Source organism: Artemia franciscana, chromosome 11, assembly GCF_032884065.1.
Source record: "Artemia franciscana chromosome 11, ASM3288406v1, whole genome shotgun sequence".
Lineage (NCBI taxonomy): Eukaryota > Metazoa > Arthropoda > Branchiopoda > Anostraca > Artemiidae > Artemia > Artemia franciscana.
Genome location: NC_088873.1, coordinates 525,756 through 531,555, shown reverse-complemented (window position 1 = coordinate 531,555; position 5,800 = coordinate 525,756).

Sequence of the window (5,800 nt, the reverse complement as noted above, 5' to 3'; positions counted from 1 at the left end):
TTTTAAGTGACCAAGAAATTGGAGGGCAAATAGGCCCCTCTCACGCTCATTTTTCCCAAAGTCACCGGACCAAAATTTTGAGGTAGCCATTTTGTTCAGCATAGTCGAAATATCTAATAACTATATTTTGAGAATTAATTAATCCCCCACAGTCATCGGGAGAAGGGCCGCAAGCTATGCACTTCGCCCATTGTTTACATATAGTATTGATTTTTGGTAAGTATGCAGACATTTTCAGGGGGATTTTTTCTGATGGGAGGGCCGGGATATTGGGTTGCGTGGGATGATCTTTCCACGGAGTAATTTTTCCTGAAGAAGATAATTTCTGTGAAGGGTGTGCTGGATACCCCAATATTATTTAAAAAACGATCAGAAATTTAATTTAAAAAAACAAGTTTTTTCAACTGAAAGTAAGGAGTAACATGCAAACTTAAAACGAACAGAAATTATTACGTATAAGGGAGTTCGTCCCTTCGTTAATACTTCGCTGTTTACGCTAAAATATCCTTAGTAATTTCAATAGAGCTATTTATTCTAATTAAACGGCCTTTGTGATTCAGGGGACATTCAAATTAAAGAATTGGAACAAAATTCGAGCTTTAGCGTAAAGAGCGAGGTATTGACCAGGGGGCGAACCCCTTCATATTGCGTATATGAGGAAGTTTGCCACCTTGTCAATACCTCGCTCTTTACGCTAAAATTTGAATTTTGTTAAATAATGGCCGATATAAGCAACATTTTGTTTGTGTTATTTTCCAGCCAATCTTAGCATTCAATTTTTAATAAAGCAGCTTGATAACTAGGATTTTTACGTGATTGTAAACCAAAGATATTTTATGTGTTCGGCTTGTGGCTGTTATTAAATATAAAAAAAAACTATTTTTTTCCAGCTGAAAGTAAGGAATAACATTAAAACTTAAAACGAACATAAATTATGGTGTATATCATTTAAAGATGGTTTCTTTCATTCATTTCGGTCATTTGAGAATTGCTCAACTTATGACTCTCGTTTTCATAAAAATAGTTTCGACCACTTTGGCGGTTTTGTTACTATGCCTTACAAAATTACTTCCACAAATATCGCTAATTTAAGTTACGTGGGAGAAAATTTCCATTGAAAAATTTTTCGTGGGGGAAGGGATTTTTCCATGGAGGGACATTATTTAAAAAACGGTCAGCAGTTAAACAAAAAACAAGGTTTTCTTGTTTTTCAATTAAATAAAAAACAAGGCAACATTAAAGCGTAAAATGAACATAAAATGCTACGTACCTGAGATTGGTTGCCTCTCCTCAGTAGCTCGCTCTTACGCTTAAGTTTCTTTTTTAACTTATAAAAGAGGCTATTATTCTAATTAAATAGCCTTTGTGTTTCGGGAGTCATTCTTAAACAACTGAAACAAAAATCAAACTTAGGTTATTATAAGGTTATTTTCGTTTTAATTATTCATGTACGGTGAGCCAAATTCAAAACCTGTATGAATTCAAAAACGTTCAGAAATTAAATAAAAAAAAGCAATGTTTTAACTCTTATTCTACTCTTTATGCTAAAGTTTGACTCTGTCACAACTTTACTTTTTAAAATCTTAGCGCAAAGAGCAGGGCGTTGAGGAGGGGACAGCCTATTTCATATAAAGATTGATTTCTGTATGTTTTAAGGCCTAGCCGAAGTCTAAGCATTTTACTCCCTAGTCAATTCTTTTCTTAGGTGGCAACTCAGTCAAATACAAAGGTATCAGATTTCTTCGTCACTTCAATTAAACAAACATAAGAAGGTTAAACTTAAAGGGTTTCTCACCCGAAATTACGATTAGGCTTAGGCTATCCTTAGCAATTCTTCTTTTAATTATCTATACAATATTAACCGGCAGTTTGATGTCTGCACGCTACTTATTCTCTAGACTCTGTTTAAACAGGTTACAACTAACTTGTACTTAGCTGAATCGCTCCTGAACAATCCGAGTGGTTAGTTCCTTGGCCTAATTTATGCATTCTCACGCGTTCCAATTACAGCTGCATCTAGTCTTTTGAGGGGGATTTTTGACTTCAGAACACAAATATGTAAAGTATTTGAAGGGACTGCAGCCAGCAAGTATATATTATAGAAATAAGTTTCTGATTGTTGAATAGAATGTTTTTTACTCTACTTTTTAATGCCCCACACCAAGAGTGTCAAGTGTAGCAATCTAGAGTACAAACCCGAAACAGGCTTTATAATTATTTTGAAATTATGAAAAAAACTAATTGTCGGCTTTAAGATTTGGTTAGATCAAAATATTCAACAGATTTGTTTATTTCTATTAAGATAAAAACCGCCGAAATCACTATTTCAGGAACGCCAGGCAAACTCCAAATGTTTAACGTGGGAGATATAGAAAGATTCCTTGAGAATCCGTCCTGCCTTAATGTCGCTCCTTACTTTCGGTTTAAAAAAACCTGTTTTTTATGTAATTGTCATACAGATCATTCTCATCCCAAATCGAAGAGAATATGTATGTTGTTTTAGATATTGATATGTATTTTTGTATAAGTCAATTTTTTTATTAAAAATTCCTCTCCCTTAAAAAAAAACAAAATTCTGTGAGCCCAACGATTTTATATAACCACGACCATAAATATATATAAATAAGTTGTTTGTTTGTGTGTCTGTCGACTGACGTCATGTTTGTGTGTCGACTGACGTCATTATAAGGATTGAGCTGTATGTCGTCATGAAGTTGTTTGTCGACTGACGAAATTAAAGACCGGGACACAGGGAATAAAAATGACGACCGGGACACTCAAAGAGAAATTACAGACTGGGACACCGGGACACAAATAACGACCGGGACATATAAATGACGACCGGGACACTCAAAGATAAATTACGGACATCGAAGAATGTTGTATATTCGCAAGTTTTACGTAGTTAAAATATATATATATATATATATATATATATATATATATATATATATATATATATATATATATATATATATATATATATATATATAGATATATATATATATATATATATATATATATATATATATATATATATATATATATATATATATATATATTCACAGGTGGGACACAGGGACACAACTACAATGGCGTGTAACAAAAAAATGTTTGTTTGTTTGTACGCATATGGCGTCATTATAAGTATATAAGGCTTTGTATATGACGTTATTATAAGTATATAAGGGGGCGATTCAAAGAGAAATTATAGTATAAATCCTATAATTGCAGAAGAAACAGCCGAGGAAGCTGCTCAAAGAGTTAATTCAAAGAGAAATTTGAGTATAAATCCTACAAGGGCAGAAGAAGCAGCCGAGGAAGCGGCTCAAAGAGTTAATGCCAAAAGGCTTGCCGCTAAAAGAGAAAGTAAGGAAAGAAAGTGTGCCAAGGAATCACAAGAACAACGTGAAAACAGGCTTGCGTCTCAAAGAGAAATTACCAAAAAAAATCATGCCGAGGAATCACAAGAACAACGTGAAAACAGGCTTGCGGCTCAAAGAGATAATACCAAAAGAAAGCGTGCCGAGGAATCACAAGAACAACGTGAAAACAGGCTTGCGTCTCAAAGAGAAATTACCAAAAAAAATCATGCCGAGGAATCACAAGAACAACGTGAAAACAGGCTTGCGGCTCAAAGGGATAATGTCAAAAGAAAGCGTGCCGAGGAATCACAAGAACAACGTGAAAACAAGCTTGCGGCTCAAAGGGATAATGTCAAAAGAAAGCGTGCCGAGGAATCACAAGAACAACGTGAAAACAGGCTTGCGGCTCAAAGACATAATGCCAAAAGAAAGCGTGCCGAGGAATCACAAGAGCAACGTCAAAATTATCGCCTGACGTTCAGGTACAGCCCAGTCGATAATTATAGCTTTAGTAGATGTGTTCAAATCGGGACTATAACTAAAATTTGTCCCTATTGCAAGGCCTTGAAATTTAATGGTGAAACAATGGGAATTTGTTGCGCCTCAGGAAAAGTTAAACTTCCTCAACTGGCTGCACCACCAGAGCCATTGAAGACTTTATGACGTTACAGACCGGGACACAAGGAATGACGATCGGGACATTCAAAGAGAAATTACAGACCAGGACACCGGGACACAAATGGCGACCAGGACACAGGGAATACAAGTGACGACCGGGACACTCAAAGAGAAATTACAGACCGAGACACCGGAACACAGGGAATATAAATGACGACCGGGACACAGGGACACAACTACAACGGGGACGCCGGAAGGGCACAGGAGGGATATATAAATGACGACGGGGACACAGGGAATATTCGATTAGCAATCACCATCAACAAAGCTCAAGGGCAATCATTAGAAAAATGCGGTAAGGATCTGAATATGGATTGTTTTCCCATGAACAATTATATGTTGCATGTTCAAGAGTCGGTAAACTTGACATTCTATTTATATGCACAGACAATGGGACAGCGAAGAATGTTGTATGTTCGCAAGTTTTACGTGGTTAAAAACATACATATATCTATCTATATTCACAGGTGGGACACAGGGACACAACTACAATGGAGCGTAACTAATACGGCGCGTAACGATACCAGGAGGAAACAAAAAATCGTATTCTTGGATGCGCCAGGAAGTACTAGTAAAACGTTTCTAATTAGATTGCTTCTGGCATCACTTCGATCCAAAAATGACATAGCGTTGACCCTAATAAAACGCCCTAAATCATACAATGAAAATTAAACAAATAAATTCTTGTATGGCTTATTTAGTTTTAATATAAATATGTGAAGAACGACGAATGAGGGCTTAGTTTTAAATGCATTTACTTAAGATAAGATAATTTTGTTTGACAAATTACATTTACATTTTTGCAGAACATTACAGAATTACAGAGCATTCTTGCACCACCTGTTAAGAAAACTCCACAGTGCTTGTAGGCAGAAGATGGGGGTTTTTGCAATTCTACGTATTTTAAAAAACTATTTTTTCTATTGTATATGGTATTTTCAAACTAGCAGGGAAGTAAATTTTTATATGGTTCGTAACCGGGAGGAAGAAGGATTTTTTTTTACCTTTTTTAACCGGGAGGATGTGATGATTCTAGCTAGTCCCTCGGTTCGTTCAGACTTCGGCCTGGCTGTGATTGTGGGGCGTGCTTGGAACTTCAGATCCGGCAGTCACGAACAGTTGGCTCCTTTAAAAGACAGATGAAAAGTTTCTTATTAAAGGCTTCTTATTAAATGTCTCTTTTTTTTCTTTTTTTCGGTTGTTGTTTTGTTGGTGTTGTATCCTCGATGACGCAGATAATTTTAATTTGTATTTTATTGTCGGGTGATTTGACGGTCGCTGTTTCGTGGGGACTGCCGGTGAGTTGATTTCTTTTCCTTATATATTTATATTTAGATGTTGGTTAGTATGTTTATGACAAGTTTTATGATTCTTTATTTATTGTACGCCGTTTCCCAAATAACGGGCCATTGAGCCCTTTGGGATATTGTTTTTGTTATTGTTATTTTATGAAAATAAATAGAAAAAAATATTAATAAGCGATTTGTACATAAACAACAACCATTCTACTTACATAAAACACACACATAATTAGGCCTACTACTCTTTTGTATGGACAAATCTTTTCACTGAAGCCTTGGAGGATGATAGATAACTGGAATTTCTTTTTGCAGCTCGAATTATATTCCATGCAAAGGGGGCAAAATTCTTAATTACAAAAAAAGCTCTAATCGTTTTTTTTAAATGGATGCGCCAGATTCGATTCAATTTTCAATCTTTTGAACGCAGAAACTAGTAAGTTCCTTGCTTGAAGACGT